This window comes from Felis catus, unplaced genomic scaffold (assembly GCF_018350175.1).
Source record: "Felis catus isolate Fca126 unplaced genomic scaffold, F.catus_Fca126_mat1.0 Un_scaffold_61, whole genome shotgun sequence".
Taxonomy (NCBI): domain Eukaryota; kingdom Metazoa; phylum Chordata; class Mammalia; order Carnivora; family Felidae; genus Felis; species Felis catus.
The window spans coordinates 7921-32646 of record NW_025408544.1 but is presented as its reverse complement, the minus strand read 5'-3'; the positions used below and the strand labels follow the sequence as shown (position 1 = coordinate 32646).

The 24726-nt window shown below is 45.1% G+C and overlaps 2 long non-coding RNA genes across 31 annotated transcripts in view; one reads left to right on the top strand and one right to left on the bottom strand.

Annotated features, from left to right (window-relative positions):
- LOC123383715 overlaps positions 1-14356 on the bottom strand; it is a 109018-nt gene extending 94662 nt beyond the window's left edge. For 24 of the 30 annotated variants that reach the window (XR_006593761.1, XR_006593753.1, XR_006593757.1 and 21 more), the window contains exons 1-4: positions 14217-14356; positions 11957-13307; positions 11123-11186; positions 3321-3340 (exon numbers count right to left, since the gene is read on the bottom strand). This is a non-coding gene — a long non-coding RNA (uncharacterized LOC123383715). The remainder of the gene's footprint in view (positions 1-3320; positions 3341-11122; positions 11187-11956; positions 13308-14216) is intronic. The other 6 variants (XR_006593759.1, XR_006593756.1, XR_006593751.1 and 3 more) reach the window with 6 other exon arrangements.
- On the top strand, positions 14258-22519 carry LOC111559140. The gene is made up of 3 exons (XR_006593762.1): positions 14258-14393; positions 20703-20792; positions 22403-22519. It is a non-coding gene; the product is annotated as an uncharacterized LOC111559140 (long non-coding RNA).
- Positions 22520-24726: the final 2207 nt, after the last annotated feature.

Here is a 24726-nt window from a genome sequence, read left to right as displayed (position 1 = left end):
AGCGTGCGCACTTGGAGCGATGTCCTAAAAAATTCATTAGTGCGCTCAAGTGTCTCACGGTTGTTCTTCAACAAAACACATAATCATCAGGAATACTTACTCCTTTCTTTTACTTCCATTTTTAAAGGACAAAGAAGGGATTTTAATACTTTTTAAAATTTAGTTTTTGCGAGAGAGACAGAGCGAGCGAGCAGGGGAAGGGCACACAGAGACAGAGGGAGAGTATCCCAAGCAGGCTCCCCACTATCAGCATGGAGCCTGATGCAGGGCTCAAACTCATGAACCATGAGATCATGACCAGAGCTGAAAGCAAAGTTGGATGTTTAACCAACTGAGCCACCCAGGCACCCCAGGACAAAGAAGGGACTTTTATCTTACATCTATGTGCTTCATAAGAGGGAAGATTATTTTGCCACAAGGTTTCTTGGGCACATTTCTTTGCTCCATTGATCTACACAAATATGTAATAAAGGATTCAGAATTCAAAAACATTAATTACACTGACATGAAAACCTATCTCTTGTGGGTAAGTCACTACAGAAATAAAGGATGTGGTATTTTACATATGTGATGATTGCTTTGAATTTAGCCTGGTAGAGGATGGGATGAAATGGGACATCAGGATAAAAGAGGAGATGGTAAAATCAGTGAACCATAAGTGAATGCATTTCTAGATGAAATCATGAAAATGAAAAAAAAAATGGGGGGGATGATTATACCTGCTGTTCACAAATGGATATTTTTTTCTGAGCGTTTTGAATTTTCCTTCATGTAGTACTTAATCTTCTCAGAAACTTGATTTAAATTAACCAAAAAGATTACTAAAGCAATTTCTTAAGATTATTACCAAAACCAGTAAAATCAAATTACCCATTGTGTCTGGCACTTTGGTCACATGTAACATTTTGGCATTACTGTGGTCCCTGAAGAAGGTAAGTTTTAGTTACTGGCATTTTACTTTTCTTTCTCTCCTTTTTCTCCTCTCTCTCTCTCTCTCTCTCTCTCTCTCTCTCTCTCTCTCTGTTTCTTTTTCTTTCAGAGAGAGAGAGAGAGAAAACACATGAGTGGGTGAAGCGTAGGGAGAGAGAAAGAATCTTAAGCATATTCCAGACTCAGCGGGAGTCCAAATCAGGGCTCGATCCCATGACCCTGTGATCATTTCCTGAGCCAAAATGGAAAGTCAGATACACAACCAACTGAGCCACACAGGTGTCCCCTAATATGCCATCATTAAGCAAGATTGTTCTTAGAATATATGAACAGTTCAAATTTCCCTGACTTCACTGGAGGAGAAATGGAGAAAATCAAGTATCCTACATACTTATATTCTGTATTTCATGATCAAATAAATAAATCAGTGCAATTACTTTAAAAACAAACATCAAACAGAAAAAATAACCTACCTAATTTCATCCAGGTTTTCCCCCACTTTCACTCACGCTTTAAAAATAAAGAAAGGGACTCCTGGGTGGCTCAGTCAGTGGAGATCCCACTTCAGTATGGTCATAATCTTACCATTCACCAGTTTCATCCCATATCAGGCTCACTGCTATCCACACATAGCCTGCTTCAGATCTTCTGTCCTCCTCTCCCACTGCGCCCTCCTCACTTGCACCCTCACACCCTCTCATAAATAAATAAATCTTTTAAATAAATGGATCCATGGGGCGCCTGGGTGGCTCGGTCGGTTAAGGGTCCGACTTCGGCTCAGGTCATGATCTCACGGGTTGTGAGTTCGAGCCCCGCGTCGGGCTCTGTGCTGACAGCTCAGAGCCTGGAGCCTGTTTCAGATTCTGTTTCTCCCTCTCTCTCTGACCCTCCCCCGTTCATGCTCTGTCTCTCTCTGTCTCAAAAATAAATAAACGTTAAAAAAAAAATAAATAAATAAATGGATACATAAATAAATAACTCTCTAACTGTAACTCTAACTCTATCTATAACAAGAACCTCGGGCTTCTGGGCACGTGATCAGTTGATTTTGGCCCAGGTCATGATCTCACGGTCAGTGAGATTGAGCCCATGTGAGGCTCTATACTGAAAGCATGGAGGCTGCTTGCGATTCTGTATCTCTCCTTCTCTCTCTGCCTCTCCACCACTCGTGCACACACTCTCTTTTTCAAAATAAGTAAATAAACATTTAAACAAATACTGAGAGAGAATTTATTCTAAATGTCACTTTTTTGGCACTAGAGGCCTCCAATGTCTTTCTGCTGTTCCACATGGTCCCGTCCATGGCACCCAGGGTGGGATGCTCAGGTGCATATGGGCTTGGAATCAAACACACTTGGGTAAAAATTTCAGCTTTACTACTTAGTAGCTAGAACCCTGGATAACTCCTAATGTCCCCAAATCACAAGATGGTGAAAGCCCAAGATGCAAACCTTACCACCTGCATTATTGGTAAACACCATGCATGCAGGGGACACTCATCTTACACGTGGATAGCACATGGAAAGCACCTAGAACAGGGCCCAGTACTCCAGAATCTTCTGACAGGCATTGAATTCTATTGTTCGGTCCCAAGCTGCAAGCTTACCTTCTATTTGTACAATGTGAGAGCTCTGCTGCCCTGAGGTCACCCTTCTCTATACCAGCAGTGCTGTATTCCCCATAGCAACACCAGCATTTGAGGACCCACTATATGCCGGGTCACTTGATCAGCCCAGTCCCTGAAACCCATACACAATCCATTAGCCCCATTTTGCATCTTGTTCACTTCCACTCACTCTCCACTGACACTAGAGGGTCTCTCCACCAGGATTAATAACACATGCTTAAACCTCTCTAGTGACACACACGTGGCCTGGCAATATCTGACCTCTTATGTAAGCCTTGAGCTTCTTGACAGGCTCAGATAGTACCTCAATCTGTACATTTCCCCCAGTAGGCAGGTCATGCCAAAATACTCCTGCCACTGGATTCTTAAACATTTCTGACCCAGAGTTAAATTCATCCACTTCTCTCTAATTCTCTGATTTTTTCCTCTACTTGGTCACCTATCTCAGTTGCCTGCAACTCAATCTGTGTTATCACATAGGATGCAAATAAGGAAAAGTCACTGTAAAGAGTTAAGGGACTAACTAGACCAGATAAGTCAATCTCTTTATTTCTAGCTGAATTAGAAACCACAGTGAACAGCTGTATAAAAAAAAGTTTAAGGGGCACCTGGGTGGCTCAGTCAATTGAGTTTCCAACTCTTGATTGTGGCTCAGGTCATGATCTCATGGTTTGTGAGATCGAACCCCGCATCAGGCTTTTGAATCTTTTTTAAAAAATTAAAAACAATAGATTACAAGGAAAATAGAAGCCTGAAATCTTACCTTCATATACTTGATTCTCCCTAGAAGAGGGATAAAGAAAATTAAATTTGATGTAGAAACAATATTTTTTATAAAAGTATACCTCATGACAACAATGTCAAAATCATAATCCAATGTGGTATTATAATAAAGGGTGGTTCAGCAAAATAAATTATGTTTATAACTGTTGCAATTCTGGTATAGTTAACATACAATGTTATATTTGATTTGGATGCACATATTGGGATTCAACAATGCTGTACATTACTCAGGGCTCATCCTGGTAAGGGCACTCTTTAATCCCCATCACCCATTTCTCCCATCCCTCCACCATCCTCCGCTTTGGTAACCATCACTTTGTTCTCTAAAGTTAGGAATCTGTTTCTTGGTTCGTCTCTCTCTTTTCCCCCCTTTGCTCATTTGTTCTGTTTCTTAGATTCCCCATATGAGTGAAATCAGATGGTATTTGTCTTTCCTTAGCATTATATCCTCTCTATCAATCTGTGTTGTTGCACATGGCAAGATTTCATTCCTTTTTTTGCTGAGTAATGTTCTAGTGTGTGTGTGTGTGTGTGTGTGTGTGTGTGTGTGTGTGTTAATGTATATATCACCTCTTCTTCGTCCACTTATCTATGGATGGACACTTGGGCTGCTTCCACAATTTGGCTATTGTAAATAACGCTGCAGTAAACATAGGGGTGTGTCGTAGACTCTAAGTCTAAAGTTCTCTTTTGGCCAGCAAAAGAGCAGATCCAGGATTGAAACTAGAGATGGCTAATGTCCAGGAAAAGGACAAGAACCCCGAATAAGGGTCCTTGCCCCATATTTATTCAGATCAGAAGGCTTGCAAACGTGATGGGTGTGTACAAAGAGACAAAGAAACAAGGACCATTAACTTGTGGATGTGAGGGGAAAAGGGGGAATTTGAAGATATACACTGTTTTGGGTTTGGGTCAACATAAAACAAAATCCAGGCTTCGAACAGATGGGTAGATGGCTGTTAACAGCAGACAGGAGGTGCTGTGCCTATTTATCTTTGCCAGCCTAGGGGATGAGACAGATAGTGAGAATAACCTCAGGGTTAATAAGCCACCTTTTCTTTTGTTAACCATATCCACTCCAGGCTGCTTTTCCTGCATGGCAGTGGTCCAAAGTCCAATTCACCACTGTACCCATCCTGGCCCTATTCTCCTATGAAAGCACCTTTCTGCTATGGTACTAAATTTGGGGTCTTTCACCCTGAATATCTAACTTGTTATTTCTGTGTATTGACCATCTTTCTGTCATTTCTATTTCAGTCCTTTGCCTCTGTATATATTTTGGGGGCTCAGCACCCCCTCCCTATTTTGGGGACTTTTGTACCTCCATATTCCCAGTACCTTTTTCCTCCCTATTCTCAGAGTGTCTTTGCACCCCCCCCCCATTCTTGGGATGCCAATCTGGTTTAGCCAAACTCGGTTGTGAGTATTATCTTGACTATGTTATTTCTTTGTGCCTTGTGAACCCATTGGTGTAAGCCCAGGGGATTCCTAAGGTTATCCCACACAGAGGTACTTACATCCTTTAGAAGTAGTTTTTTTTTTTTTTTTTTTTTTTTTGTATTCTTTGGGTAAATACCCAGTAGTGCAGTTATTGCCTCACAAATCATTTCTATTGTCAGTTATCTGAGGAAAGTCCATACTGTTTTCCAAAATGGCAACAGCAATTTGCATTCCCAGCAGAAGTGCATGAGTGTTCCTTTTTCTCCACATCCTCGCCAACACTAGTTTTTTTCTTGTCTTATTGATTTTAGCCGTTCTGACAGGTGTAAGGTGATATCACGTGGTGGTTTTGACTGCATTTCCCTGACCATGAATGATGTTGAGCATGTTTTCATGTGTTTGTTGACCTTCTGAATGTCTTCTTCGTGGAAATATCTGTTTGTGACTTTGGTCCATTTGTAAATTGTATTATTTGCTTTCTGGATGTCGAGTTGTATAATTTATTCGTATATTTTGAGTACTAACCCTTTATCACCTATTTCATTTGCAAATATCATCTCGCATTTAGTGGGTTGCCTTTCAGTTTTGTTGATTGTTTCTGTCTCTGAGCAGGAGCGATTTATTTTGATGTAGCCCCAATAGTTTAATTTTGTTTTTATTTCCTCTGCCTCAGGAAACACTCTAGAATAGTGTACCTGTGGCCTACCATACTAAAACTTTAGAAGTAGAATAACCTATAGAAATAATTTCCTTTCTACTTGCTGATATTTCAACAACCATTTCTATGGAAGAAAATTAAGGTAGAAATCTTATTTTTGACCAAAAGCTCTGTTTACATTCTATGAAACAGACACCAAACTACTAATTTTCAATAATGGAAATGGCAGAGTTATTTTAGTGTAATAACCAATGCACCATTTACTTCCAATTCTTTTTTGTCAAGTCCAATAACCATAATAAACTTCAGAACCACAAATATCTCAGAGATTCAGACAAAACAAAAGTAAAGGTAAAATCTTTGGACTAAAAGATGCCTCTGACTCACCAGAAACACTGGAGAAATGTCTGCTGCAGTTGGCTATTTTCTGAACTGACAAACAATTCTGTCAAATCGGGTCCTATGATTTTTCCCCCATCACCAACCATAAAGGTTTTCAAATCAGAGAGGAAGGGGGAGATGGCTAGAGAAAACACACGAGCAACAACAGAAATGAAAACAAACGTTTCCAGAAAGTGCAAAAAGTGCTTCCTTGACGAGAGTCATTCCCTGAAGACATTATAAAATTAGACCAGGTACTTGAGACGTTATAGAGAGATCTGAACAAAGTAAATCAAATCATAGGAAGTATGTTCTCAGACCACAAATCACTCAAACTAGACATCAAGAACAAAAATGTCTTTGTTGGAAAATGACCCCAAAAAATGAAATTAAACAATAACCTTCTCAAAAAGACATGGACTCGATGGGAGTTGGGGGGGGGGGTTGGTAATGGCAGAAATAGGTGAAGTAGATCAAGAGTACACTTGTGATGAGCATGAGAAATGCATAAAATCACTGAATCATATGGAACACCTGAAACTGATATTGCACTGTATGTTAATTATAGTTGAATTTAAAAAAATCCATAGAGGTCAAAGAAGACATTTCTGCAGAAATTTTAGCATATTTAATCTAAATGATAATGAAAATTAAATGTATTAGAGGGAAATTTATAATATTGAGTGCATATAAAAGGTCCAGCTATTATAAAATTCTCTGCTTACTTATGATTACAAGTCTATCTATAAGGTACTTTGGTATACACACAGCAAAACCAGTTCACCAGAGGTAAATTAGACAAGCATTAGTTCCCATGGAGGCAGGAATGATGCTATGTTTCCAGTGAATTTCAAACACATCACAGCCAAGAGGGAAATGGTCAGGCAAAATATGGACAGGCTGAAATAATATTGGAGATGATGAGGAATCTTAAAGACGTTTACACTATATCTGTCATAAATAATCATCCTTATAAACCCTCTACCAGCCTCCAGGAGGTTAGTAAGCACTCCTCTCAAATGTCTCCTCATGGAAGAGCGAGAGGACAGATGGCTTACAAAGGAGCAGGAGCAAACTTATGGGGGCGACGACTGTGTTTGTTCTCTTACTGTGGTCACGGTTTCATTGCTGCTTACCATTTGTCAGATATCAATGAATTGTATTCTTTAAAAAGGTATTGCTATTCTATACAAAGTATACGACACTGAAGCTGTAGGAAAAACATAATAGGCAACTCTGAGAAGTTTTATTTTGCTGACAAACATATTGCAACTGTGTTTTAATAGTAAGAATTTGTAAGGCAATGTAAAACAGAATAATTAAGAAAATGCAAATTTAGAGTAGATAAGAAGTCAATGACTTCTATTGTAGATTCATGAAGAACCTGGATACAATCCTTTGGAATATCTCCAAACTATGCCCCAAATTCATGGAAGAATGGAAGAACGTAAAAACACAAAATGTACTAGAGATACAAATGAGATTCTTCTACAGAAAGATGTTTACAGATACGGATATATCTGAGAGAGATGGGCAACTGCTATTATACTAATATGCGATTATTTTCCAAAAAGAGGAATTACACATTAGCATTCACTTTTTGATGTTTTCTTTCAATGTTCACTTTGATTCTGAATCACAGCTCAAAATGTCAGATTTCTGAGGTACAAAAAGATTTGCATAATCAGGTTGTATAGTTTGATAATATCTGTGGGATTTTAAGTTTCCTGAACACACATCTCCAAATAGCCAGTGAAAGGAATTCATGTTTCTATTTCATGGTATTGTGCCAAAATCAATCAATAGCAACTCTGAAAATTGATCTCTAAAAGAACACAGGGGTGCCTGGGTGTCTCAGTTGGTTCAGCAACTGACTTTGGCTCAGGTCATGATCTCGCAGTCCGTGATTTCGAGCCCCACATCGGGCATTGTGTTGACAGCTCACAGCCTGGAGCCTGCTTCACATTCTGTGTCTCCTTCTCTCTCTGTCCCTCCCCTGCTCACACTCTGTCTCTTTCTCTCAAAAATAAACATTAAACAATTTAAAATGAAAAATAAAGAAAGAATACAAAATTCTGGGATATGGTCACCAAAACAACAGAACACATATCATTCTACAAAAATTGGACTTAGAAGCACTTTAGGAACAAAACACTCACAATGCAATTCACACTAATTCACATAGCAAGCTTAATTTTGTGCAAATGAACATGTCTAGAAAGTAGCCTCTGAAATCTGTAACATTTTAATCTTCAGCTCTCAGAGATGAGGTCACAAAAATGTGTAATGGTGGGACATATACACTGTCTTTGTCTAACCACTGTCTGAAAGAAAGCAGTAGCTGTCAGCACAATGATTGGTCATGGGGCGCAAATGCACCAAAGACACAGGCCATCTTGTCACGACGGTAAAACATCTTCAGCTGTGGGCACTCTTGGTGCATCTGGCAGCTGTCTGCCTACAGATATCAGGAGTTGACGCTGAACTAGATTAGATCCATTGGGGCCAATAACACTAGGTTCTCACAGTCAGTGGCCATGAGTAGGTGGAGGTGGGAAATGCAAGACAAGTTAGTTGGTGGAAGAATGCAGAGATGAGGCAAGGAGAGAGAGTTGAACCTGTCCGTGAGAGGCAGGTAAAGGGGGGAAATTCTGTAAAGACGATCAAGAATTTTCCTCCTTCGCAGTCTCAAAAGAAAGAGAATTGATTCTATTTAGATTGGAGGCATTCATGTGGAATGATTCTGCCTCAGTGCTAGGGTTATTCCTGACTACTGGGACTTTTCAGGTCCCTCTCTAAGGATCCGGTACATTCCAATCTAAAGAAATCTACTTATCTCTGTGGTGTTCCCTGTCTGTCTGCCACTCTCACTCTCCTAGGGGTATGAGTTTTGATTAGTCACACTGGGTACCTGGTATTTCGTTGTATTTGGACAATCCCAAGGACATTCAAAACCCTTCTTGTTTTGAATAAATCAACACTCTGCACATACGTAGCTAAAGAAAGGACAACAGGGCTGCCTGGGTGGCTCAGTTGGTTAAGCGTCCGACTTCGGCTCACGTCATGATCTTGCAGTCCGTGAGTTCAAGCCCCGTGTCAGGCTCTGTGCTGACAGCTCAGAGCCTGGAGCCTATTTCAAATTATGTGTCTCCCTCTCTCTCTGACCCTCCCACGTTCATGCTCTGTCTCACTCTGTCTCAAAAATAATTTAAAAAAAGTTAAAAAATTTAAAAAGAAAAGAAAGGACAACAATTTATTCACTTCCTGATCATGTTGCTCCTAGTGATTTTCCTATCGTAAATGTGCAAGCAAGATGCAGTCACTTAGTGTCTGCTGGGCTTATGAGGCTCCCAACGACACAGTTGGACACAGAGTCCCTGGAGGAAGCTTCCAAGACCAGTGGCAAAGGGATGCCTCAGAAGTTGTTAAAAGTCATCAAACCAGGACGTACAGAGTCCAAAGTCATTACACTTTTTAACACTCTAGTACTAACACCAATCCAGTTATCACTGTTCCCAGGCCTACCAAATATCACAAATATGAACAATGTGCTGATAGGAAAATGAACTAAATAAGAGCGTGTGACATTTTTAAAAACAACTTTAGTGAAATAATTCACACATCATAGAAATACCTATTCCAGTCAATTAGCTCAATAGCTTTTAGTATCCTCACAAATCCTTCCTTCTTGACACTATAGACCTACTATATTCGGGTTTACATCCTGTCCGCACCGCTCTTTTTGAACCAAGCAGCACAGACAGGACCCAGAATTTGATGTGGACAGCTGTGGCCACAATGACTTCAGGCTTGTGGAGAAACCTTCCCTGTGGTCCTCAGTCTTCAGGAAGAAATGAAGTTCCTCTGAAGTTCCCATCAAAAGCCCCATAGAAAAGCTGTTGTTTAACCAGTGTGAAAGAACCCAATTGGAAGGAAGAATCCACCGATGTCCCATGTTTACTCACATTTGTGTTTGGGGAACGGGGACACCCAAGCACAAGGAGCTAGAAACACAGCCTCTGTCCCTTCCTGTCCCTGTCCTTTAAGGGGACTCTAGGGTTCCAGGCAGGAGGTGGACATGGGGGATGGGGTGTAGGTGGGAAAGGGAGGAGTGGGGAGGGGTGGGACACAGGGGAGGGTGGTAATTGAGGATGTGGGAGGAGTATAAAAACAGGGTGGGGTTAGGGAAGGGGAGTGTCAGGAGAAGAAGGGGGTCAGAGACAGTACCAGGATCAGATCAAGTACAAGAGGGGAGGGAGGAGGGTTCAGACAGGTTAGTAGGTTAGCAGGTCAGTAAATCACTAGGTGAGCAGGACACAAACAGCAGGTTAAGTGGACTCTCAAAAGCAGGTAGAGCAGAGGAAGGTCCTTGTTCTTCCAAGCCCTCGCCTGTCTGGGTGTTTCCATAACAACCCGGAACATTTATACTCTCTCTGGACCAACCTGGTAGAGCAACATAGACACCCCATGTGACCTCATTTTTAAAAAGCCGCTTCCCAGCTGGTTCACCACCACGTGCCATCCCAACGACCGTTTCTCTCTGGAAACTTGGCTGACCTTCTGGTTTCTGGGCCCTCCTAACCCAGCTCCCTGTCACCTCTTCTGAGTGCTCTCTCCTTCCTATCTGAACTCCCATCTCCCACGGGCAATAGCTGAACAACCGAAGAAGCAAAGGAGGACAGAACTGCAAGAACAATCAAATACACAAACAGACAGGAAGGTTTAACCCTCTCTCAGTAAGTCAAAGAAGATAGAACATCCATAAGACAGAGATCTTGAAAGCAAACCATCGGAATCCCACAGCTATATCCATATATGTGTCCACACGGACATAACACTGCAGAGGACACATTCACTTTAGGCACAGAGGATACAGTTACAAATATTCACCCTACTTGCTACAGCCATAAGGGAAATTTCAAAGGAATGAAATTCTTTGAGAGGAATAAAATCACACAAGGCATGGTTTGGTATTAGAATGTGCTAGAAATCGCTAATAAAGAGGTAACTAGAAATTCCCATATGTTTAGACATTGAGAAATTCCTCTAGAAGTAGAATATGAGTCGAGAAATCCCAAAGAAACAGACCTACATTTGACCTGAATGATAGAAGCCTGATAAAAGTGTAATCCAAAATGTCTCCTGGCCTGCAATATCCTGGAATATTGGTGGGAGAATATTGTCTGATCCCCAAATCATCTCTAACTGACCTAGACATTTTAACACCACAAACAGTGGTAGATCTGTTATTTATCTGTGGGACCGTCCTAGCTATTGGCATGGGCTGTACATTATGAACTTACGGGGGGAGAGGGTGGTCGTCAGAGAAGAAATCCAGCTGACTCAATAGGGATCTCCTGAGGACTCCTGGAATGACAGGATTTTAAGAGAAATAGTTCATCCGCATCTCTCCTGGGGGACCCACAACAACACCGATTGTTGGCAGCTCCAGGTGTGCTGGGTGGGGAGGGCCAAGCAGGTGGGCAGGGTCCAGGGACCCAGGGGACTAGACAAACCTACTGTATTCATCTCTCCTGGGCTCTGTCCTGAGCTGAGCTTCCTAGTTTCTCTACATGATCGACTCAATGATTACCCATCTGAAAATCATTGTTCTAAATCCCTTCACTTTTATTTTTTTGGCAAATTAGTTGTAACATGAACCACTTGGGCACTGCTAAAGGAGCAAAGCAAGGTCTCCAACCTAAGTATAAAGAAACCATACAAAACAACGAAAACCAAACCCAAAACAAACAAGAATGAAAAACTAATAGTTACATTCCCTTAAGATCCTGCTGCCTGCCTAAAGAACCCCAGTGTTGGGCTTTCCTGGTTATAATGGAGAGGTCAGCTCCAGAGGGGGTGGAGACTGACTGGCCCAAAAGTGAATGGGAGAGAGGCCCTGATTATAAGGGGCCCCAGGGAATTCCAAGAAGGGTGGCCGGGGTCACCCTGATTATAACTGGAGCAGAGACCAGGGAAAGTAGACGCAGTGAACAGAGTTTTGGCAGCCTTGAACAAGTGAGATCATTCATTTAAGTGTCCCCAAAGCCAATATCAGCCTCCCATCTGGGGAGCCTCTCATTGCCCCTGACAGCAGAGCCAGGAGCCTAGAGTTTGAGACCCAGTGTGCTGCTTACCAGCTGTGTGAGCCTGGGCTGGTTTCCTTCAGTAAAATGGGAGTGTCCATGTCTGTGTCCAGAACTGTGCTGAGGACAAGATTAAGCCAGGGGCAGAGCACTGGAGGTTCTGTGATCCCACGACAGAGCTAGGAGAGGCTGCTTGCGATTCTGTATCTCCCTCTCTCTCTCTCTGACCTTCCCCGGGAGTTTCTGTGCTGAGACCACAGAGCCTGGACGCTGCTTGGAATTCTGTGTCTCCCTCTCTCTCTGTCCTTCCCCTGCAATTCCTTCAGGCACTGGGAGTGCCTACTTCAGGCACTGGCAGTGAAGACTTCAGTCACTGGGAGTGAGGACTGCAGTCACTAGGAGTAACTGCAGACACTGAGTGTGACTTTGACTTCAGTCACTGGGAGTGGCTTCTGGAGTGACTTTCCTCACCTGGAGTGACTTCCAGAGGGAATTCCTTCACTGGGAGTGACTTCGCCAGTGACTTCAGTCACTGGGAGTGATATCTGGAGTGACTTCCATCATGGGGAGTGACCACAGGAGGGGCTTCCCTCATTGGGAGTGACTTTGGGAGTAACTTCCTTCACTGGGAGTGACTTTGACTTCAGTCCCTGGGAGTGGCTTTGGGAATGACTTCATTCACTGGGCATGACTTCAGCCATTGGGGGCGACTGACTTCAGTCACTGGGCTTGCCCTCAGGCACTGGGCATGCCTGTGCCCTTCAGGCAGTGGGCTAACCAACAGGCACAGGGTGAGAATTCAGGCGTGGGGCAAGACTTCAGACATTGGGCGTGCCTTCAGGCAAGGGGCTTGCCTGCAGAAACTGGGCGGGGCTTCATGTAAGGGGCAAGGCTTCAGGTAGGAGGGTTGCCTTCAGGCAAGGGGCTTGAGTAATTGCACATGGAGCTGTTTCAGGCAAGAGGCATGCCTTCGGGAACAGGGAGCTGCTTCAGGCACAGGGAAACTTTCCAGGCACAGGGCGCACCTTCAACCATGGAGCTTGTCTTCAGGCACTGGGAGCACCTTCAGTTACAGTGAGAGGCTACATGCACAGGGCACGACTTCAGGCAAGGGGAGCCTCTGTGTTCTTCAGGCACTGGGAGGGCCATCAGGCACTGGGCTCACCATCAGACATAGGGCACACTCAGGTAAGGGGCGCTCAGTCAGGCATTGGCAAGACTTCAGGGAGTACCTGTGACCTTGAGTCAGGGGAGCGCCTTCTGGCATGGGCCTTGTCTTCAGGCACGGGGAGCTTCTTAAGGCATGCGGCGCGACTTCAGGCACCTGGATCTCCTGTGCCATTCAGGCAAGGGGAGCACATGTGCCTTTCAACAAGAGGCTCCCCATCATGCACAGTGAACTCTAGGAGACACAGAGATGCCCTCATGCATGGGGTGCACCCTCAGAGATGCCTGTGCATTGCAGGCACAGGAAGTGCCTTTAGGCACTGGGAGTGCATTCAGGCACAGGTAGAGCCTTCAGGCATGGTAAGTGGCTTCAGGAACTGGAGGCTCTGTGCTCGCAGCACAGAGTCTGAAGAGGCTGCTTGGGATTCTGTAACTCCCTCTCTCTCTGTCCTTCCCCTGCAGTTCCTTCAGGCACTGGGAGTGCCAACTTCAGGCACTGGCAGTGAAGACTTCAGGCACTGGGAGTGAAGATCATTCACTGGGAGTACGACTGCAGTCACTAGGAGTAACTGCAGACACTGAGTGTGACTTTGACTTCAGTCACTGGGAGTGACTATGACATCAGTCACTGGCATTACTGTCACTACAGTCACTGTGAGTGACGTCAGGAGTGACTTCAGTCACTGGGAGTGACTTCAAGAGGGACTTCTGTCACTGGGTGTGACTTAGGGAGTGACTTCCAGCACTGGGAGTGATTTTGCCAGTGACTTCAGTCACTGGGAGTGACTTTGGGACTGACTTCCCTCAAGGGGAGTGACTTCCTGAGAGAGAATTTCCTCACTGAGAGTGACATAGGGAGTGACTTCTGTCACTGGGAGTGACTTTGGGAGTAACTTCCTTCACTGGGAGTGACTTTGGGAGTGATTTCATTCACTGGGCATGACTTCAGTCATTGGGGGTGACTGACTTCAGTCACTGGGCATGCCTTCAGGCAAGGGGCATGCCTGGGCCCTTCAGGCACGGGGCTAGCTTTCAGGCACAGGGTGAGAATTCAGGCATGGGGCGTACCTTCAGGCAAGGGGCATGCCTTCAGGCACTGGGCGGGGCTTCTTGCATGGGGCAAGGCTTCATGCAGGGGACTTACCTTCAGGTGTGGGTTTTGCCTTCAGGCAAGGGGCTTGAGTACAGGCACGTGGAACTGTTTCAGGCAAGAGGCAAGGCTTCAGTAACAGGGAGCGGCTTCAGGCACAGGGAACGTCTTCAGGCACGGGGCGCACCTTCAACCATGGGGTTTGTCTTCAGGCACTGGGAGCACCTTCAGGTACAGTGAGCGGCTTCATGCACAGGGCGCGACTTCAGGCACGGGGAGCCTCTGTGCTCTTCAGTCAAGGAGCGGGCGCACCATCAGGCACTGGGCGCGCCATCAGGCACGGGGCTCCCTCAGGCAAGGGGTGCTCAGTCAGGCATGGTGTGTGCCTTCAGGGAGTGCTTGTGCCCTTCATTCAAGGGGAGCGCCTTCAGACACGGAACATGCCTTCAGTCACAGGGTGTGCCTTCAGGCACTGGGCGCGGCTTTATGCATAGGGCGCTGCTTCAGTCAAGGGGCTTGCTTTCAGGCAGTGGTTTGACCTACAGGCAGGTGGAGCTTTTTCACGCACAGGGCGTGCCTTCAGGAACAGGGAGTGGCTCGCGCACAGGGCGTGCCTTCAGGAACAGGGAGTGGCTTCAGGCACAGTGAGCATCTTCAGAGAAGGGGTGCTCCTTCAGCCGTGGGGCTTGTCTTCAGGCACTGGGAGTGCCTTCAGGTACAGGGAGCAGCTTCATGCACGGGGCGCTCCTTCAGGCATGGGGAGCATCTGTGCTCTTCAGGTATGGGGCACGCAGTCAGGCATGGGGCGAACCATCAGGCATAGGGAGTGGCTTCAGTCATGGTGCAGGGCTTCAGGCATGGGGCGAGGCTTCAGGCAAGAGGAGGTCCTGTGCCATTCAGGCAAGGGGAGCGCCTGTGACACTCAGGCACGGAATGCCCCATCCTGCACAGGGAGCTCAGTCAGACTCAGTGCATGCCTTCAGGCATGGGTTGTGCCTTTAGAGAGTGCTGGTGCCTTTCAGGCAAGGGGAGTGCCTTCAGACAAGGGGAGTGCCTTGAGGCATTGGAGGCTCTGTCCTGTGAGCACGGAGCCTGGGGCTCTGTGCTGGGAGTACAGAGCCTGGAGGGGCTTCTTGGGATTCTATGTCTCCCTCTCTGTCCTTCCCCAGGAGGCTCTGTGGTGAGAGCACAGAGCCCGGAGCCTGCTTGGGAGGCTGTGTCTCCCTCTCACTCTGTCCTTCCCCTGGAGTGCCTTTAGGCACTGCGAGTACCAATTTCAGGCACTGGGAGTGACGACTGGACTGCAGTCCCTGTGAGTGAAGACTGCAGCCACCGGGAGTCACTGCAGATACTGAGAGTGACTTTGACATCAGTCTCTGGGAGTGACTATGATATCAGTCACTGGGAATGACTTTGACTTCAGTCTCTGGGAGTGACTTCAGGAGTGACTTGAGTCACTGGGAGAGACATCTGGAGTGACTTCCTTCACTGGCAGTGACTTAGGGAGTGACTTTCATCACTGGGAGTGACTTAGGGAAAGACTTCCTTCCCTGGGAGTGACTTTGTCTTCAGTCACTGGGAGTGACTTTGGGAGTGACTGGGCATGACTTCAGACATGGGAGTGACTGACTTCAGTTACTGGGCATGCCCTCAGGCACTGGGCGTGCCTAGCCCTTCAGGCATGGGGCCAGCCTTCAGGCATGGGGCCAGCCTTCAGGCAGGGGAAGCCTTCAGTCAAGGGGCCAGCCTGCAGGCATGGGACCTGACTTCAGGCATGGGGCATGTCTTCATGCTCGGGGTGTGGCTTCAGGTAAGGGGCTTGTCTTTAGGTACGGGGCATGCCTTCAGGCACAGGGAGTGGCTTCAGGCAAGGGGCTTGTCTTCAGGCAAGGGAGGGCCTTCAGATTTGGGGAGCAGCTTCAGGCACAGGCGCGCCTTCAGGTACTGGGAGCATCTGTGTCCTTTAGGACACTTTCCATGGAATGTAGCGCTGCACCACTTCTGGCCCCACATGTGTGTGGTCATATCAGATTTAGGAATTTTGTCCTCATCGAGAGAGAGAGTCTTAGCTGGTGTTCGGGTTTGTGCCAGGGACTTAGATAGGGCTGAATGGACAGGAGACGCATTTAGTCTTTGTTTGCCAGGGCAAGCCTCCATCGTGGGCCATTCTTTGATTGGGACTTAGCAACCACTTCTGCAGCAACATCTGGACTTTGGATTTACATGGTGATATTCCACATTCCACGCCAAGTAATACTCTTCCTCCTCTGGACTCCATGCGTGTGGGATCTTCAGACTAAAGAATTGGGTCACCATCAGAGAGAGCCTTAGTTTCCGTTAGGGTTTGCTTCAGGGCCATAAGCAGCGATGAAGCAACACTACTCATGTTATCTACATGGGGTGTTGGATGAGGGACCATGCACACGTGAGGGTCTGGTGTAGGATTAGCATTAGATTTGGAGTGAGGTTTAGGTTGAGGAGTACTGCAAGGGTCACGGTTAGTGTTAGGGTCCAGGAGGCCCTAGGTGCTGAAACCCAAGCAGTGCAGTGATCTCCCTGGAGGGTGTTCATAGATGTGCACAGCCCCCTTTGTGGAGAAGTGTGTTCACACTTCTGAACAACCCCGGCTAGGGGAGGGTTGCCATTCGCACATGGGCCCCACCGCATATCACTGGGTGCTGTTCACACATGTGCATGCCTCTCCCTACTGGCGGAAGAGTGTTCACACATGCACAAAACTCCTGCTCCAAGAGGTAGGGCGTTTCCACATGAGCACAATCCCCATCAGCGAGGGAGGGCATTCATGCATGCTCCTTACCCACTACCGCAGGAGGCTGTACAGGCATGTGCACTGCCCCCCCCCCACTGGTGTATGTTCACACATGCACACAGCTCCCCTCAATGAGGGAAGGCATTTGCACATGTGCCCCCCTCGCCTCGGCAAGGAAGGGTGTTCAGGCATGAGCAGAACTACCACCTCAGGCAAGGAGGTCGTTGGCGCATGCGCCCTGCCCCACTTAGCACAGGAGGTGCTTCAGGCTTCCTCCTGGCCCCCTGTCAGCATGTGAGTCAGTCACCCATGCACAGCGCCACCCCTCAGGGAGAAAGTACTGATGTCACTATTGAATGTGACGTTTCATGAATGGTTCTTTTCACTTTCACAGCTGAAGAAACACGTATCTCTTAAGGTTATGTTTAGGGTTAACATTACCATCAGTGGCAGGGTAAGGGTTTGGTCAAGCTTCCTCCCCCTGGGCATGGATTTCCCAACATTAGCATGTCCACTTTTGGCACGGGAGCGTGTTCAACCATGTGCCCGACACCACTTTGGCACAGCAGGGTGTTGACCTAGGCTTCCCACCCCCATATTGCGGGAGGCTATTCACACACACGCACTGCTACCCCTAGGGACAGAAGGGTGTTCACACATGTGCACGAACCCTCTCAATGTGGGATGGTGTTCACGCATGCACCCAGCCCTCTCCACTGGGAGAAGGTTCTCATATGCACCACGCCCCCTTGTCATGGAAGGGTGTTCATGCATAGGAACAAGCCCCTCTCTATGAGGGGGGGTGCTTTCATGTATGTGCCCTGCAACTCTGCAGCCAGGGAGGCCGTTGATGTATGCCCCCCGCCCCCCTCGCCAGGATGGCGTTCACGCATGTACAAAGCACCCCCTCCTTGCCGAAGTGGGTTCAGGCATGCCCACAACCCCCGCTCTGTGAGGTAGACCATTTGTACAGGCACACAACCCTCCCTCAGCAAGGGAGAGCATTCATGCTTGTCCCCACTCACCTCGGTGTGAAGGGTGTTCACACATGCACAGAACCCCCCTCAGCGTTGGAGGGCGTTGAAACATGTGTCCCACCCCACTTGACACCAGAGGTGGTTCAGGATTCTGCCTTGCCCCTGGTTGGTGTGTGAGATGGTCACCCATGCACAGTGCCACCTTTTAGGGAGAGAGTAGTGATGTCACTATTAAATGTGATATTTCACGAATGGTTCTTTCACTTTCACAGCTGAAGAAACACACATCTCTTAAGGAAAATGTTAAGGTTGGGACTGACATAAGGGGTAGAGTAAGGCTTAGGTAGTACTTCCTCCACCCTGGTTATGAAAGGTTTTCAAGCATTAGCGTACCCCCCTTTGGACAGGAGGGGGTTAACACATGCACCCTCCCACATCAAGGGAGGGGGTCACCATTGCGCCACTGTCTCTGTGATGGAGGGGTGTCACTCATGTTCTCCCCCACACCTCTGCATGGGAGGGGATGATGCATGTGCCCCTTCTGCACCCCTTCATCGGCGATGTAGCCTTGATGTTCCTTTTAGGTCAGACGTATTTTGCACTGCCTTGGCCGCTCATTGGATTAAGTGTCCCACTTCGGTTCAGGTCATGGTCTCACGGTTTGTGGGTTCGAACCCTCGCTTCACCTCTGTGCTGATGACTCTGAACATGGAGCCTGCTTCAAATACTGTGTCTCACTCTCTGTCTGCCCCTTCCCCATGTGTGTTCTGTCTGTCTCTCTCTCTCAAAAAACCGTGAAGCTAAAAACATTTTAAAGCAGCTCCATCGGTCTACTTGTCTCTTGCCCTATCCCCGCCTCTTCACGGGAAGGTCCATTTCACTGATTGGAAGAGATATTAAAACCCTCGTGTGGCCATTCATATGAGTCACTATTTAGGAAACAAGTGATTATGCTACTCTTTCACGGTCAGGATACCATGGCCGTTTCATGAATGTCCCTAGGCAGGCAAGGCCTCTAAAACTAGAAATGCTAGAGGTGATTTTACTGGTAAACAGGTGGGGTTTGTGTTCACTGAGTTCCTTTTACTTCTTTTCATCTTCCTTGATTGCCTATCTGTGTTGGGTCAACAATTGGTTGGATATTGACTTTATAGTTAGGTTATTTTTATCTCATGGTTAACTATCCATGGTTATCTGCTCTGATAGAGCTTAAGCAAGTACAAATATTTCTTGTTGCACATACTAGCATTATTGTTTTCTGTGCACCTGCAGCTGTTTCTCCCAGTCCATGGGGAGCAATCACTTCACATCCAGCACCACCTGCTTTGTCCTCCTATGCCCAGCAGCACATGTGCCAGTGTCTGCAGAACTTCCCTTGTTTCTCTGTCAGCCGAGTCTGAATGGGTTTCTTCTCCCACTCATCCCTAGTTCTCATCTCTTTAATGGATGACACACATCGCTGAAGGTCACAGTGAAGTCTCAAACTCCAGTATGTGGATTACGTGGCACCATTTTACAGTCTCACTTGATTACTCCCTTTCTTTAAGGATTACTTCCTTCCTCCTCCCACCATCTGGGCCGCTGCTCACCTTTGTCTGTGTTGGTTGGTCCTCATCTTCCTGCCCCCCATCTGCTTTCCATCCGCCCTTACTCTGGGGTGATCTCAGCCAGCCTCAGGCTTCTATATGCCAGCAGCTGGGGCCTCTAAGTCTTTGCACGCTGCCCACAGCTGTTCATGTCTCCAGACGCCTGACTCCAGCTGTGCACCACACAGGTACTACCCTCCCCAGACTCTGCTACCTCCCTGTAGGCGTCTCCTGTTCCCCTCCCCTTTTTTACTGGGCTGATGCCACACTGGCTCCTCCCTGCTCCCTGAGCTTGTCAAGCACATACTCCTGCTTCAGGTCTTTGCACACACTTTGCCTCTCTCTGTCGGGGACATACTTCCATGTGCCAACATGACAAACTCCCTCATTTCCATCATCACCTTGCTCTGACATGACCTGCTCAGTGGTGTCTCTGCTAGCTCTCTATGTAAAACTGAAAACTGCTCCTTCTCCGACCTGAACACACGATATCCCTTCCCTGCATTCTTTTTCTTCCTGGCCCTTGGCACCATCTGTTTTTCTTTCTTGCTTGCTGGATGTCGCCTACTGCAGTCCCTGCCAGTTTGTCGGCTCCATGGAGTCCAAAGACCAAACTAGCTTTGTTTAGGCCTGGTTCCTTAGGGCCCTCGAACAGTGCCTAACTCCTTCAAAGGCTCACACACCTTTTACTGAGCAAGTAAATATTGGGATTTCATATTATTTTGCTGTGTCCGCCATCACAATGTACCACAGACTGGGTGGCTTAAGCAACAGAAATTTATTTATTTATTTTCTCACACTTTAGATCAAGGTGTGGCCAGGGTGAGTGTCCTCTCTCCATGACTGGTGGATGATCTCGTTCCCATTGTCTTCACGTGGTCTTCCTTCTGTGTGTGTAGTTGCCCACTCTCTTCCTATAGGACACCAGTTATCAGATTAGAGTCCCTCCCCACAAATGAGCTCATTCGACCTCCACTTTACCTTTCAAGATCTGGTATCCAAGTACAGTCTGATGGGTAGTTAGGACTTCAATGTATGGACTTTGGGGGCAAATCCATTCCATAACAGGTTTCTGTCTGTTGTACCTAGTCAGTACCTACATGGTTTTTTTTTTCCTCTATGCCCTTGTGCCCATTATTTGCTCACACAGTGCTAATCCCAGTTTGCCCTTAGCCCAAGTTATAACTCCGTTTATTTATTTGCATAGGCTTGCATCTTCCCTCTACCTCTATACTCCAAGTTCCTGGCTGGCACTGGAGTTACATCCTTAGCACGGACATCATAACCTCCACGTGAGGTAAGTATGATTATTTTCATTTTGAAAATCAACAATCTGAAGCTTAAAAGAGAGTAAGTCATGTTTCTGAGATCACAGTACTAGTAAGTGCTGTCCTTTGGATAACTTTGTTCTCATGGGCTCCAAAGCCCACTTTCTTTCATCTACCACATGTCTCCAAGTTGAATGCGGAAAAGTCATACTTCAGCCTGGTATAATATAAGCAATGGTATGTGTAATGCTGGCGTAAGAATTCAGGAAATGGGATTAAGTTTAGTATCTGAGTAATTATACCCACAGGTTGAATTTCAATCTCACATCCTTTTATTTTTTACTGCTGCAATTTCTGTTATCCTTAATGATTACATAAACGTATTCTTCCCTTTGCAAAATTTAGCCAGTAAGAATACTGAGAGAGTTTGTTTCCTTTGTAACAGGTCTGAATTATACAATGAATTCGTGTCAAGATAATAGCTGTTATTTTTCCTACAACATAGAGTAAAAGGTCATTGCTTTTGTTGTAAGAGTTTACCATGTGTTCTTGGTAACATGACTGAGCTGTATTGGTGAAAACCCGTCGTAGATTTTGAAAGTCAGTTATTTATAGTTAAGAGAGTATTGTTCTTTCTTTGGGTGCAGCTGATTGTTTGAAATAGAACCTGGGATTTGTCTGCATAGATTGTCTATTTCAGAATGAGCTTTGTTTTAAAAAGTATGTTATATTTGCATTCATGCAAGTTGTACCATCATTAAATTGACAGGAAAGCAGCTGTTAATAGTTGTCATTTGGGCATGTAGATGGAAATCCTAAGGGTCATGGTGTGACTCCTTACATGTGTTGAGCTCTGGTTTCATTTGGCATTTCCAAACCGTTGCCATGACCTTATGAATGTGGATCAAGTGGCCATATAATGGTTGTTTTAGATTGGTATCAGTGGTGTAGAGATGATTCTTAAGTTGTGTATGAGGAAGCTGTTGGTTTTCTGCTTCTATGTCTGTGTACCTCCTAAAAATAGAAGACTAGCGCATCTTATCAAAATTAATTCTGTTCAAAGTCAATGCACCTTGTGAATGAGCTAAAGGCTTAGATAATAGTCAATACTTTTGGAGTCTGATATTAATTTGCAATTTTAAAATACGTCTACGGGCATGTGTGGCTCAGTTGGTTAAGCATCTGACTTTGGCACAGGTCGTGATCTCACTGCTCATGAATTTGAGATCCATGTTGGGCTCTGTGCTGGCAGCTGGGAGCCTGGAGCCTGATTGAGATTCTGTGTCTCCCTCTCTCTGCCCCTCCCTGGCTCATGCTCTTTCTCTCTCTCTCAAATATAAACTTAAACATAGAAAATAGGTCTAGAATGAATCTGTAGACCATAACATATTTATAGTGACTGCTGATTGAAACAAAGAAATAGCCTGAAACTCCAAGCATACATTACTGTTGTGTCCCTAGGCTCCCATGAAATGCCAGGTTGACCATTAAGCTGAATACAAGCAGTAATCTTTTAGTAACCTGGAAGAGATAAGCATACTATCATAGCTAGTAAGGTTTGGTATATGTCGTTTTGGTAGACCTATTTTCTTTAATGATCAAAAAATTAATTTGAGGTCTCTTTTATTTGGGTATTCAGGATTAAGAGAAGTTACCCGAGGCAAATGAATTAAGACCATTTTAGAACTGACCTGGACTTAAACAGCCAGAGACTGGAGTCATGATAAAGATAGTTTGAACATGCCATTTCATCAAATAAAAAAAATACAGCTCCTGAATGACAATCATCATGTTGGAGGAGAGTTTCTGGTGTTCTCTCCACAAATGGTGCATGATTTTCAGTCAAGGATACAGCCTCACTGACTGTACTTTTACTGACATGATGGTTCAGATACCAACAGTGTTGTCTGTTGGGATTGTCTTTTATAAAACTGATATCCTTTCAGTTTTCAGCTTAATTAATATACTAAGGAGAAAAAAATGTTTCCCTCTTTCTGAAAAATAATCCCATTTGTATTTAGAGTTATCATTAAACATAGTATTTCTAAAAATGGTTAATAAATTGGAAGTCAATATAAATTTGCTTGTGAAGTTATCAAATGGAAAATTTTTGCCAAAGCAGTTATTTTACGTTTTATAGGAAAACTAATCTTTTATACCCTTACTGCATTTTTGTTATATCCTATTCACTTTGGTTTCGTGCTATTTGTATGTGTGTGTGTGTGTGTGTGTGTGTGTGTGTGTGTGTGTGTGTGTCTGTGTGTGTGTGTCTGTGTGTTTGCAACTAAGAGAAATGTGGAATATTTGGTCATTTAAAAAGATTCACTAGTTTAGGCAAAGTCTGCCATAAACAAATGCAATACATTATGTCCAAAGTAGTCAAGCAGATTTTGCATCATGAGTAAAAGTTGCTTTATCTCAAATGAATTTGCTTTTCTCTTTTCTTTTTTTTTTAATTTTTTTCAACGTTTTTATTTATTTTTGGGCAGAGAGAGACAGAGCATGAACGGGGGAGGGGCAGAGAGAGAGGGAGACACAGAATCGGAAACAGGCTCCAGGCTCCGAGCCATCAGCCCAAAGCCTGACACGGGGCTCGAACTCCCGGACCGCGAGATCGTGACCTGGCTGAAGTCGGACGCTTAACCGACTCTGCCACCCAGGCGCCCCTTCTCTTTTCTTTTTAACAAGCCAAGTCAAAGGTGAATATGTTCTTTCTGCTCACCTTGAGGCAGGGCAAGAGCAGATTTGTGTCAGAGCACATTGCCTGTATTTATGAGAAACTAGGGAGATTAAGAAAGCCACTTAGGTACAAACCTTAGTGGAGACTCATGACTGGCTCAGATTTTCAACAATATTCTGTTGGGATATCTTTTATTTACTGGGTTAGTTTTTTTTTTTAATTTTTAGTTAATTTATTTTTTAAATTTACATCCAAGTTAGTTAGCATAATGTGGAACAATGATCTCAGTAGTAGATTACTTATGCCCCTTACCCATTTAGCACATCAGCCCTCCCACAATCCTCCAATAACCCTCTGTTTTCCACATTTAAGAGTTTTTTTTATGTTTTTGTCCCCCTCCATGATTTTATATTATTTTGCTTCCCATTCCTTATATTCATCTGTTTTGTATCTAAAGTCCTCATGTGAGTGAGGTCCTATAATATTTGTCTTTCTCTGACTGAATTATCTTAGCATAATACCCTCTAGTTCCATCCATGCAGTTTAAATGGCAACATTTTATTCTTTTGGATTGCTATGTAATACTCTATTGTGTATGTATATGTGTGTGTATATATGCATACACACACACACACACACACACACACACACACACACACACATACACACATACCATCTTCTTTATCCATTCATCCATCGATGTGAATTTGGGCTTTTTCCATACTTTAGCTGTTGTTGATAGTGCTGCTATAACTTTGGGGTTCACTTTTCCCTTTAAAATAGCATATCTGTCTCATTTGGATAAATACCTAGTAGTGAAACTGCTGGGTTGTAGGGTAGTCCTCTTTTTCATTTTGTGAGGAACCTACCTACTGGTTTCCAGAGTGACTGTACCAGTCTGCATTCCCGCCAGCAGTGCAAGAGTTCCTCTTTCTCCACTTCCTTGTCAACATCTGTAGCCTGAGTTGTTAATGTTAGCCATTGTCACAGGGGTGAGGTTTTATCTCATTGTGGTTTTGATTTGTATTTCCATGATGATGAGTGATGTTGAGCATTTTTTCATGTTTCAAATGGCCATCTGGATGTCATCCTTGGAAACTGTTTGCTCAAGTCTGCTCATTTCTTCACTGGATTACTTGTTTTTGGGGGGTTTTGAGTTCGATATGTTCTTTATAGATTTTGCATAGTAATCCTTTATCTCATATGTCGTTTGCAAATATCTTCTCCCATTCTGTTGGTTGCCTTTTAGTTTTGCTGATTGTTTCCTTCACTGTGCAGAAGCT